The sequence below is a fragment of the Struthio camelus genome, chromosome 12 (assembly GCF_040807025.1).
Source record: "Struthio camelus isolate bStrCam1 chromosome 12, bStrCam1.hap1, whole genome shotgun sequence".
In the NCBI taxonomy this organism is placed as follows: domain Eukaryota; kingdom Metazoa; phylum Chordata; class Aves; order Struthioniformes; family Struthionidae; genus Struthio; species Struthio camelus.
Window position 1 is genome coordinate 20,633,511 of NC_090953.1, and position 12,242 is coordinate 20,645,752.

The 12,242-nt window shown below is 42.3% G+C and overlaps 2 long non-coding RNA genes across 4 annotated transcripts in view; both read left to right on the forward strand.

Annotated features, from left to right (window-relative positions):
* The window catches only part of LOC104148342 (uncharacterized), a 28,316-nt gene extending 22,185 nt beyond the window's left edge, over positions 1–6,131 (forward strand). For 2 of the 3 annotated variants that reach the window (XR_011143690.1, XR_011143691.1), the window contains exons 9-10: positions 3,579–3,717; positions 5,510–6,124. This is a non-coding gene — a long non-coding RNA (uncharacterized lncRNA). Of the gene's footprint in view, positions 1–3,578; positions 3,718–5,509 lie in introns of all 3 variants that reach the window. The other variant, XR_011143689.1, reaches the window with a different exon arrangement.
* A 151-nt stretch (positions 6,132–6,282) lies between these two features.
* On the forward strand, positions 6,283–10,703 carry LOC138068861 (uncharacterized). The gene is made up of 4 exons (XR_011143693.1): positions 6,283–6,368; positions 6,713–7,414; positions 10,062–10,121; positions 10,614–10,703. It is a non-coding gene; the product is annotated as an uncharacterized lncRNA (long non-coding RNA).
* The last annotated feature ends 1,539 nt before the right edge of the window (positions 10,704–12,242 follow it).

Sequence of the window (12,242 nt, forward strand, 5' to 3'; positions counted from 1 at the left end):
TTCTACTGATATTTTTGATTGATAGTTTTAGAGCTGCTCCCAGATTTATTATGTCTTAATTTTATATTAAACTTTAAAAATGCACGTAGAGAAACGCCTATTCATCCCCCATGTACTATCGACCCACTGCAGGAGAGGACTCTGAGAAAAAAAAAAAGCCCTCCCCGGTCTCCTCACCATGTTATTCACTCTCTCACAGCTGCATTTCCCCCCATCTCATGGTCCCCCTCTCAGGTACTTTGCTACTCCTTCTCCCCACGTAGACGTTTCTTTTCCTGCGTCTACCAAGTTGTAGCAGAAGAATCGTCGAGAGCCCTGAGAAGGCAAGCTCTGTGCTGGGGGCCAGCACAGCCTGGGCAGGCAAAGCCCGGCTCTGCTTGTAGCAGTGAGCTGAATTGGGCTTAATTACTCTTCAGAGGCCATGCTTGCACAGCTTGACCAGAAATAAGCTAAATTAATTTCATCAAGCATGCACAAAGCAGACAAAACACTCTGATATTTTAGCTACTAAGCAAGTCCACACTGAACACATGCAAATTGCAGTTTATCAACACTTTCCAGCATGCACAAGAGCCTCAGAAGTGCTGTCCCTGCTCCAGAAGCCACACCATGCTGTATTTGGGCCATTGTTCCAAGCCTCTGGAAATAGGAATTAAAACCAAGATCTCTTTCATTAGCTTGAGCTTTAGAGAGGGTTGTGCCTTTTGATCAGTGTTTTCCACTAAAATGTAGCCTGAGGTTATCAGTCAGGATAGAAAAGTTTAGGCCAAACACTTGCAATTTGGCAAAGTTACAAGTGACAGAAGCCCAGCTCTGACAACAGGAAGTGTCAGGCAGTCTGAGGAGCCAGCCTTATTAGCTACACTTGCAATCACCTTTCTCATGTTTCTGGTATCTGTGCATTACCTTTACTGCTCGGGAGCCATTTTTCAAGAAAAGTTATAAAAAGAATCTGTTTTCATAGGTTATTCTTATGCATGATAATTACAGCCGCTTAGAGCATTATACATTCACTTGCTGAAAGGACATTAAATGAGCTTCACAAATATTTAATCAGTTGGGCCTGCAGCATGACTAAGTTTACTTCTCTCTTGCTGTAGCAAGCTAATAGCCATGCCCAGTGGTTGCTGTAGTTACCCCTTTACTGGAAAAGCAGCCAAACTGTTCCCGTCTTGGGTTGAAGGCTTCCTTCCTGGGGCTTTGTGTCAACTGAAGTGTAACTATAGCTTTTTAGAGAGCAGATCTACCACAGCCAGGCTGTTTAACTGGCTTTCCTGAAAGGGTTTTTGACATAATACTGCTCTAGAGCACTGAAATAATTGCTCTGTAAAGTTTGTGTTTATTATAGCATATATATTGAAATGAAAGCCTGTAGAGTTGGTGTAATAGGCATTGTATTTGTCCCTTTTATTCTTATTTTGTTCATTCTGTTAAAGCTGCCCAGAAGCAAATCAGAAGCAATTTAAATACTACATTTTGTTCCTAAAATAGCTTTTGTAGGTAGGGCTTTCCCAGAAATGCCTGTTTACAGGTGGTACTTCCAGCAATGACCACTCAGAGAGAAATAATTAGTTGTTTTGTAGTTTGCAGGTATTAAGTTTCTCCTCTTGTTCAGCCTTAATTAGATTGCAGAATATGGCTGGCTGCATATTTGCATTAGTGTGGCTGGAAATGAGATCTCTTCTGCAATGTCCTATGGTATTTCAGCAAGGAGGCAGTGTGCTACCACCGTACAGCACCCAGCGCACGAATGCTGAAGATGTGCCAGAGTCAGCAATAAAAGAGACCTTATTCTGTTTCAATCTCAGCCTTGTCCAGCATCATGCAGGGACGCTTGGAGATCTTCCAAAAACTTGGTTCACAGGCCCTGTTCAAATGGACCAAAGTATCATAACTACTACAGAGCTTTGTGCCATAACGAAGCCATTCCCACGCATACACACATATTACTGAATATGAAAGGACATTTGAAAATATCTCTGTGCAAAGGCATACATGGAATGTCTTTCCTGTGGGATTTTTTTTTCCTTCCCCTCCAGTACAAAATTTAAGTGAAGAAGAATACAATAGCCCACTACACTACAGGGAGGAAGAGCCAAATTTCACCCTGCTGCTATGTTTATTTATAGTAATTACCTCAGACATGGACTTTCACCATTAAAATATAAGAGCATGAATATGTGCGTGTGCACTAGTAAATCCCAGTCAAAAGGTAAATTAGCAAGATGCCAGGTACCTTATCTCTCCTCTTCAGTTACATTGTGACTTATCATGGTTGACATTTCTGTAAGGCTGTAGTAGCAGATCTGAGTTTGAACATTCGTAAGGAGAAGATGCAATACAGCAGCTCTGATGTCAATAGAAAGTCAGTCTTTGTCTGCTTCATTTGGATTGCACTTAATTGCAGGAATTGCATTAATAGTCAACACAAGCCATCTGTTTAAACATGTGTGTTTTGAAAAGAATTGCCATGTACAATAAACATACTCACTGTAATGACTCATATCTGTTTATGTGAAATGAGGATTCGGCAATTTCCCTTACAAAAACATTAAATTACAGGTTAAAAGCAGTTTTGTGTCAAGTTCCCGTGTTTCCATGACAGGTCTGACAGCCTGGTAGTTACAGGGCCGTCTGGGAAGTATTTGTTCGCTGTGGGACTACCAAACAGAACTATTTCCCTAACCTTCCCCCAAGAGCCTTCTGGGGAGTCAAAGCTGAACCAAGAAGTCTCTGCAGCTCTGGAGTTCAGGGGCCAGGGTGTATTTAGGGATATGCAATATCCCTAAATATGCAACCTCCCATTTTTTCTGTGTCAGAAAAAACAGGTTTTCATTCCCTTTTTCTTCCTTTGTAAGTGCATATTAGATGTTATTTTTAAAGAGTGAAATAACATGCCATTAAGTATCATTTCTGGTATAATTTCTAGGTAAGCTGTGTTAAATGCCTGGACTTACTCAGCAGCAGCATAAATTATGAATTGTCTGGTTCCACGTGCACCAAGCGGGAGGCAGAGTCCAGCTGTGTGCTTCCCACTCAAATGTACAAAGTAGACTGTTGTTCCATTTACCAGGCATTAATATGCAAAATATGTATGGGTGCCAGCACAGAAGGAGGCTCAGAAACCAGAATTAAAAAAAAAAAGAAGTATGGTGAAGCCATAGGGTGAATCAGCAACTCCGTCACCTTTCATCTGGGAAGTTAGCTTGACATCAACGTGGCCCTTTATTTTTTTTTTCCTAGAACAATTTTAGATTCCTGGGAGATAAAAGCAGGCCTTGCTTTTATTTCCTAAGCCTTACTGTTGCACAGACCACCAGTTCCAATGAGGTGCAACGTTTCATTAAATGAGGAGGCCAATAATTATGTTTTAAGATGTACTTCAGTATCACTAGTTTCCCCATGAAATATTTTCTGCTTTATATACCTGATGGAGCCTTATTCAGTCAATGGATTTTGTTAATGCTGGTATTTCTGTGAGTTTGAAGTGGACATTGCATACAAGAAACCTGCAGGTCTCGAGTTTTACATGATATGCTAGATCTCAGTATTTTCCATTAACCTCTCTCCTTCTGCAGGTTACAGACTTTTCGGAAGGTAGCAGGCTTTTTGGAAGGTTACAGGCCTATGTTGCTTTCCCCATACTTATGCAGCTGACAGAAGTCTTCTAGCACCTTCCACTACTCACCTTACAAAAGCATTTATGAAGCTTATAAGGTAATCCTGGCCTTTATTTAACTTCTGCTAACAAGCCACATTGTAGCGTGTCGCCAGCTTTCCAAAGCAGACAACTGTTACGTGCAGTTTCAACATGAGTTGTTAGGGCAATGGGGGGGGGGAGGGGGCACACGTACAAGACAATTCAGTGGCTTTGCGTAGCCCAAAAATGCTCGTTCTATTAAGCGTGACGTAAGTTAGGGTTTATCCTCAGCTTGCCTTATGATGCATCCACTAGGAAGCAATCTTTTTCTCACTAGCTGTTTTATAAAATTGTGTCCAAGCATTTCACTCAGGGATATTTCATGTTTTATTTAAAGGTCTGAGCCTCCCTTCAATAGACCTGGATTTTTGTTGTTGCTGTTATTGCTTTATCGCAGTTTCATACATGCTACTTCTCAGATACCTATGGCACATACGGGCTGCTTTCCCTTTTTCTTATATCTCGTGATTTGCACAACATGGTAGGTGAAAATAGCATAATTTTCAGGTTACTCAGTCAGATTTATCCACTTAAGTCTACATACACTTACACAGATGGCACAAAACTTAGATTACTCTGTTTCCCTGCATATACCCAATATCTAAAGTGCCCAGCACCCTCAGATAACCCTCACACAGGGAACTGGGGAAAAGGAGGAGGCCACATGGGGGTCAGTGGAGAGGGCTGTACAGCGTCAGAGGAAGAGGCACTGATGGAAAGCAGAGAGGGGCGTAAACTCCATCTCCTGTTACACATGTGGGAATATCTCTGTTACTACCACTAACCCAGTTCTGCTTGTTCTTAAATTAAAAAAAGGTACTTACATGGCAGTTGTAAGCCAGATGATAAACTTCAGTTTACTATGCTCTCAAGAATGTCTTCTGACATATCCTGGTCAAAAGGTTCTCCTCAAACTTCCCTGTATCAGGTGTACAATATAGTAACATATGCTTATGCAGTGAATTGCTTTGGAATGAAGGTTTTGAGTCTCTCTTCAAAAACAGATGAAGCAGCTCCTGTTTTCACTCTTAAACTACTGTCGCTCTGGATTATGCATTTGGAATTATCTTTAAAAAAGCCATTGAATTTAGCAAAGTGCTGAAGAAAAGCAACTACTTCTCTTTTGCTGCATCTCACAGACAAGAAAGTAATTATAGAAGCCCCAAATAAAATACAAAACATCCTGACCTATTTCACAGGTTCTAGATACAGAAGAGCTCTAAATCAAGAGAGGACTTATTGTTTTTGTCTCTCCGAGCCTTACAGCAAGTTAAATTCAAAAAAACAGTATCATAAACATTACCATGATTACAAGGAGAAGCTGTTTCTTCTCTGATGTATTAGGAATAAAGAAAATAAAGAAGAGAAATTAAAGCAAGGATGCACAGTGCAATTTTAAAAGGCTTTTTTTTCTCCCCTCCCTCACCCTTTCAAAGCACTGTTCTGGTCACTTTTAAAAAAAAACAACATCTTGTCCCATTCCCCATATACATCAGCATTTTTATATTATTTCTTGCTTTGAAAGTCATTATATTCTATTTAGACAGTAAGGGTTTCTAAGTGCAGGTAAGTGTTTTTTTACATATATATCTCACTTTATTTGATGCATGCTTTTATCAGATAATACAAGTTTCTTCATCCTTTGAGCCTAGTCTAGCAGTCTGCGTGGTCAAAGATATTGTTGTTAATTTAAGTGCAATGATCAAAGAAAAAATCTCTTTGGCAGAATCTCATGCTGCGCGCAGGTAACTTATCAAAAAGGCAAGTCTTCAGCCTCGCCAAATTATTTTCTTCAATATGCTTTAACAGGAGAGATGCCAGACTTGGAGAAGCTGGGGATCAAAGGGTCCATCATGATAGACTCCATCTCTTCTATGTTTACAGCCGCAATACAAACCAAGCTGTAACATCAAAGATGAATGCTCAAGCGCTTGATCTGTAAACACTTAATAGACAGTTGTCATAGCTGGCTGGCGGACACAGGCACACCAGAAACCTGCCTTCAAGGGCAGCAGGCTGCCTGCTCTGGCAGCAAGTGGCTAGTGAGGGAAACGCCAAACGCTCCAGCCTTTGCAGGGAGACTGTGGAGCCCAGGGCATGCACCTCGTCTGGGAGGCACCCATCTCCACAGCATCAGCCAGTCCTCTTGTTTTATAGGATCCCTGCATAACAATTTACAAGTCTGAAGATATTGTGTTGAATAACAGCTCCTAGCAATTTGTTTAGTGAAGTATTACCTTTTCAGTGTCTGTGCGCATAAATCCAACCACTGGCAAATAAGGGAATCATTTTTTGACTTTCAAGGCTATCTCCTAGGTGAAAAATACAAAGTTTCTGAGTAGAGCTATATTAACTGTATTATATTATGTACCAATATTGATTGCCCTTTGTCTTGAAGCTTTAGATTTAAATAAAGTAACAATCTGGACCCAAGCTCAGTGTTTCTGTTTTACTCCAGGCACTCTGTCATTACCAGTCCATTCTTTGTATGGAATTACCTACCGGAAACATTCCAGAGATTTGTGACTTCTGTGCGGAGTTGCATCATTCACAAGGCACAGCATCAGTTTCATATCGCAACTGGGAATGACCCAGCTTTAGTAATCAAGTTATAAAAATACTTTATCTACAACTTGGTAGTTCTGGAGCAAAGATGACACCGTCAAAGGTAAATAAAGTTACTGCAAGGGGGTAAAAAACCTTAGAAGAGGGCAGGGAGGTGGAGATCTGGAGAAAGATAGGGGACAAAGAAGTTTGCCATATTGCAAAGGAGGGAAAAGGAAAAAGTCAGTACATTTCTAGGAGGAAAGAATCAGCGAAAAAAGAAGTAATGCACTAAAATTCTGAGATAGAGACTTAAAGTCTTTGAAATAGTGATAGCTGATGAAAGATCAAGGTAACAGCCTTACTTTCACATTAGATAAGAGTTGATAGGACTTAGTCTTAGATAAGACTGTGCCATAAGTTATATTATTCATTGAAGATAAGCTTTTGCTTTGTTTTTTGCCATAGTGAAAAATAAAAAAATGCACCAGCAAGTTAATAAACACTGCAAGGGAACAGGTAAGAACCAAAGGAAGAGCAGCAAACAATGAACCATCTGAATGGCTACATTAAATCATAGTGTGTTTCTCATTAAACCTATACGTGGCTCATGCTTGAGAGCTCTTCAACGCAGCAAACACACAAAGAACTATAGGAACCACCTGTGTTGTAACAGTATCTGTGGGCCTAGAAGATTGGCCTCTACTTTAGACTGTGAAGACGAAATGTTAAAACAGACAAGTCAATGTGACGGTGTAGATATTTTTGCTATTCAGCTCTCTCTTCCAAAAGCAGCAAGTTTTCTCAGTAGCAAGAACTGGAAGAATTGAAGAAGCAAGGAGCAAAGCAAGAGAAACAGTCATATGTTTTAATAGAGTGCAGAAGACAACAGTTGACTCAATAACACCATCCTGATACACCATTCAGTATGTGGTCAACTGGAGGAATTTTGATTTAAAGCCTACCAAGTGATTTCAAATGTTAGGGTCACAATTCTACAGGTTCATGAAGGCCAAAAACAACAGCTTGAGATGAAGGTATTTCCCCACTATTTCTTGCAGTGAAGCAGCAGCTTTTGCTAAGAATTGCCATGAGTTTTCCGTAGCTGCTAGATGCATTGGCAAGCTCTGCCGACAGCCTCGGGGAAAACGCTCAGCTTCCCAGCCGCAGGTAAGAAGAGGAATGATGCAGTTCTAGGCCCTCATCTTGCGTAGTTCTGCTGTGTAAGCCATGCGCATGCAGAGGACTTTTAAGCAAAGCTTGCTCTCCTTTATGTGCAAACCATCAATTATGAAATCTGTAACTGCTTTTCAAGTTATTCAGGCATATGGTGCAACACAAAGTCCCCTGCAGCTCTGCTTGTCAGGGGAATATTCTTATCTTCTCCTAAAAACAGGATTCTAAAAAGGGATTCATATCCAGAATCAAAACTCACTGTAATTGTGTTACAAGGGTTTCACTCATTCACATTATTTGCAGCACAACTTTTATCCCAGCGTACTCCCAAAAGAACTATTTTGCCTAAAACACCCAGAGATCACATCGTAAAGGGACAGGAAGCACTGGGCCTAGTAGCTGTACCCTCCTTCCCCAGCTTTTTGCTCGGACCACCTCCAACTCTGATTTAATGACCAGTGACAGTATTTGTCTACCTAATACATAGATGGCCTGAATCAGAGGATATTTATTTGTTTGTGTTTCTCGAGGCAGTAATTGCATAACAAACGTCTGCAGGCTGTAGAACCAGAGCAAAAACACACATATGTGTCTTCAAAAGACACTTTATTGGGTGTTTATAAGCAACACAGATGTTATTTTCTTGAACTACTCCCCTTGATTTCAGCTCCCTGTGTTGCAGCTGGCCACATTTGCAGCGCACCTCTTGCAGGCACAGCCTGAAGCAGCCCATGCTGCTCAGGCAAGGGCTACCACCTGATCCCTGCTGCCAGAGTACCACCACCTGATGCCTTGGGCATCTTCCCCCTCACTGGGCTCCAGGGGACAAAAAGACAACACAGCCCACAATCTGTTCAGGCTCTTGTGGGAAACCTTACGAATGAAAGCAAAGTTTGGCTTTTTAGACTCTTTCTGTCTTCAGGTTCCTGCACTGCCTTTCCCCTCTACATCTTGCTTCCACTTCAAGGAGAGAGGAGGCCATAGGTAATGACATCTTAATTAGTAAATCAAGCAATATATGGGCAAGATTCCCATGATGCAATTTATCAGTGCATTTATTCTCATTATTAGGAAAGCTACCAACTATTTGGCTGGTACAGGTGAGAAAGAACAGTGACACAAGAACCTGAGTTCATTTATATATTACCCTAAATCTAATGCTGCTCTCCCCCTTACAGTCCTTCTAGTATTTGGCATCACACATACTAAATATTTATGCCCCTGAGAAGTCTCCAGCCTGGGACAACATATACCCCCCTGCTGCCCCTCTCGGCAGTACAGATGCACTAAAGTCTTTGAGCCTCTCAGTGTCATGTTTATTTTTATTACTGATGTCAGCTCATCCCAGGAAACACCTGCCCTCACAACTTTGAATATATTGACCATCTGCAAACGGTCAGTTGAAATAGCTCAAGGTCTTGGCTGACTTTTCTGTACAAAATGCAAACAAACATCAGTAACAAATTTTATTAGAATTTAATACATCAGTCTGCTTCGTCTCTCTGCTCCACTCCATACGTGGGTACTGTTAGCTGCTGACTTTCCAACTCCCCATTGTTGGAAGATTCCTGTTTCTAATACCAAAAAAAAAAAAAAAAAAAAAACCCACGAAACAGTGGCCTAGGGAGTCTTATGACGGGCCACATTCTACAAATTTTAGATTTCATTTGTAAACCCCAAGCTCTGCACTGCAGTGCCGCAGTGAAAGGGGAGGCTTTATCCAGTAATATTTCTTACAAGTAAATTGTGTAAGGCTTTCATTTTTTCAGGCATTAAGTCTCACTTCATTTTCCAACACCTGAATTTACACTGATGACATTACCTCTTGTTTGAGTATTACAAGGAATTTTCAGCTTGGCACTTGCGACATTCTGAGAGTCTCGTTGCAGCTAATGTAAAAACGATCAGACGACACATTATGTCTGTAGTACTTTCAGAAAGCCAACATGGGTGAGCTATCCTATGTTAGATCTGATATTAGCAAAACACATGAGCAAAACACATCCAGAAAAGTTTGGAAGATGAAACGGAATAAAAGGAACAGGGTAAGCATGGTGGGGGCAGCAAGAACACTGAGCCAGACTCTTCTTGATGGTACCCAGGACAGGAGGCAATAGGCACAAATGGAAAAACTGGAAATCCTGTTTGAACATAAGAAAACATGGTGGGGGGGGGAGGGGGGGAGGGGAGGAGAGAGGAAATAAGAAAAAAAACACACACACTTTCCCTGTGGGGATGCTCTAACACCAGAATAGGTGGCCCAGAGAGGTTATGGCGTCTCCATCCTTGGTGATATTCAAACCCATCTGGACACAGTCCTGGGTAACCTGCGTTAGGTGACCCTGCCTGAGCAGGGGGTTGAACCTGAGTATTTCCAGAGGTGCCTGCCAACCTCAGCCCTTCTGTGAAGCTGACAAAACATCATGGGCCAATGCCGTAACAAGGACTGTGTTTCTTTAGAAACAAGAGTTCATGCTATTAAGTTCTTATCAAGAAAATGTGAACGATGGATTTGAAGGCATCCAGCCTTCAAATAATACCTGTTTATCACAAGAACTTGAAGTGGAAATATAAATAAATGGAGCAGATTATCCCTGTACTGATAATCCTAATCCTGTATTTTGGTTTTCTACTCTGTCAGCTTTTGTTCCAGTAACTACCCCCGGAGACCACATTCTGACCTTTAGAAAGGTCCCACAGAGTAAGTATCCCTTTGTTTCTTGTTGTGTTCATGTTAGTCTCAAGTGTTGTGCTCCCCTGGGCAGTTAGACATTAAAGCCTCCTCTTTTCTTGCATGCGTACAGTAACCTGCTGGGGCCGCTGTCCTTGACATATCACTCCTACCAATGCGAACATGTCTGTTGTCTAGTAACTTCCATCCAGTCCCATCCCTGCAGCAACCTTGACTCATGCATTCCTAATAAAGTACCTTTAAGCCAGGTGGCTAAATGAAGCCATGTATATTCTTAGAACAATACAGGAATTTCCCACATGCTTCACATACCCCTTTTTGTCTACATTTACTAGATGTGCCCATTCCTCTTCCATAGAAATTTTTAGGACAAGTCCTAAAAAACTACTGGATTAGAATTGTACACAAATTTTATGCAGACTTGGATAATGTCCAGTGCTTCCAGGAGGTTAGAAATAGCTCTGTTTTACCAACCTTTTCATATTAAGGGTTTTGTTTCAGATTCTTGTGGACGAAACATACCCCAGCAAAGCATCCTGCTAGGAAGGCAGCTGGGTTAATAAGTGACAAAGCTGGAGAGCCATTTAGGAACTTTTCTGAAGAGAATTCAGAAATTATATCCAAAATAAAGATGCAGGATGATTTCCCAGGTGCGTTGTATCTTCTGCTGGGGCACAGGGGTAGTCTCCCCACTGAGAAGGTGTTTCTGGAGCCAGTTGCACCTCATTCGATGTTTTGCATTACAGCACACTGCAGGACAACAGCACTCTGCCCAGCTCAGCCATCCTCCAACACCGATGGACTGCACATGGCACACAATCAGTGCTTCCCTCTGGCTGTGCAATGCATTTGGTTGTCCTAGTCAGCTATTGCTCCACAGCTCTTCTCTGGATACAAGAGGACTGGTAAGCTCAGGACAAGGGGACAGAAAAGGGGGGTTTACCAGGAGACTGGGAATTAGGAAGTATGATTTAAATTCTTGTATACATATGCACCCTTAACCAGCAATCCCACAGCATATGCTTTCTCAGAACTTTATAATACAGCTTCCTAACAAAGTTTCTAACCTTAGCCAGACCTTGGCCTGTACTGCCGAAGAAATTTAATTTGAAAGAATCAGTTGCACAGTTCATTCAAGTTCAGGAAGTTGCATTGTTTGGCAGATCAGCCACACAGAGATCGAACAGCCACCAGACAAACTTGCCCTGTAAGTGCACCTTGTGTCTAGGTTATATTTGGCACTAACCTTGTTTTTCCTGAGAATAAGGCTAGTCTGGTGTTGTCTTTGGGACAATTCAGGACACAGACCCTGAGTGCGGCACCCTCCGAGCCACATGGAAAGGGAGGCTCTCACAGAAGGAAGTCGCTGGCGCTTCAGCCTGCCCTAGCACCTGAGGGCAGAAGAGGGACGAGGGTCTGGAGAGTCATCTACCCCCTCACCCCTCATGGCACCAAAACATGGCCATCTCACTCCCTGCTTGGCTACTCCTGCAAAAGCTCCTTGTCTTACAACGAGCCGAGAGACTGTTCAACATCATCCAACTATTACTGCTGATCTAAGCCTGAACTCCACTGGGAGGCAGGAGGTATGTCCCACCTCCACATTACTGTTTCATGCTTCCGCATGTTCGAACCTCATCCTGTCCTGGTCTCTGGAAAGGATGAATTCAAAGCCTGTTTGGCTGAGGCAGGGAATACCAGGTACGGAGCTGAGCTCACCAAGTGTGGAGCACATCTCCGGAAAGCCTCAGCTAAGATTGGAGACAACTGGTCTTACTCATTAAAAGATATCTGTGGAGGCTTGACCCATCCTCCCTCCCCTCTGCATCTCCTCTGCCCCCCTGCTCCAAGCCTGCATATCTCAACTACTGGCTTGGATCAACTTTAACACTTCAGGCAAGCTCAGTAGCAGGGTGAGAGTCAGCACTGACCAGCTACTCTTTCATCATCAGTGACATTGCTTTTGCCAATACTCAGCACAAGCCATTTGCCTTTAGCAAGCTATAATACAGAGCTCGTCCATGCGGCCCCAGTGCAAGGCTGAGCTGCAGGCCTTGCTCAGAGACCTGCTCCCACTGCCAGGTGGCTGCCAGCACTGAACCTGCCTTCAGTCACCAGGTTTGGTCACAC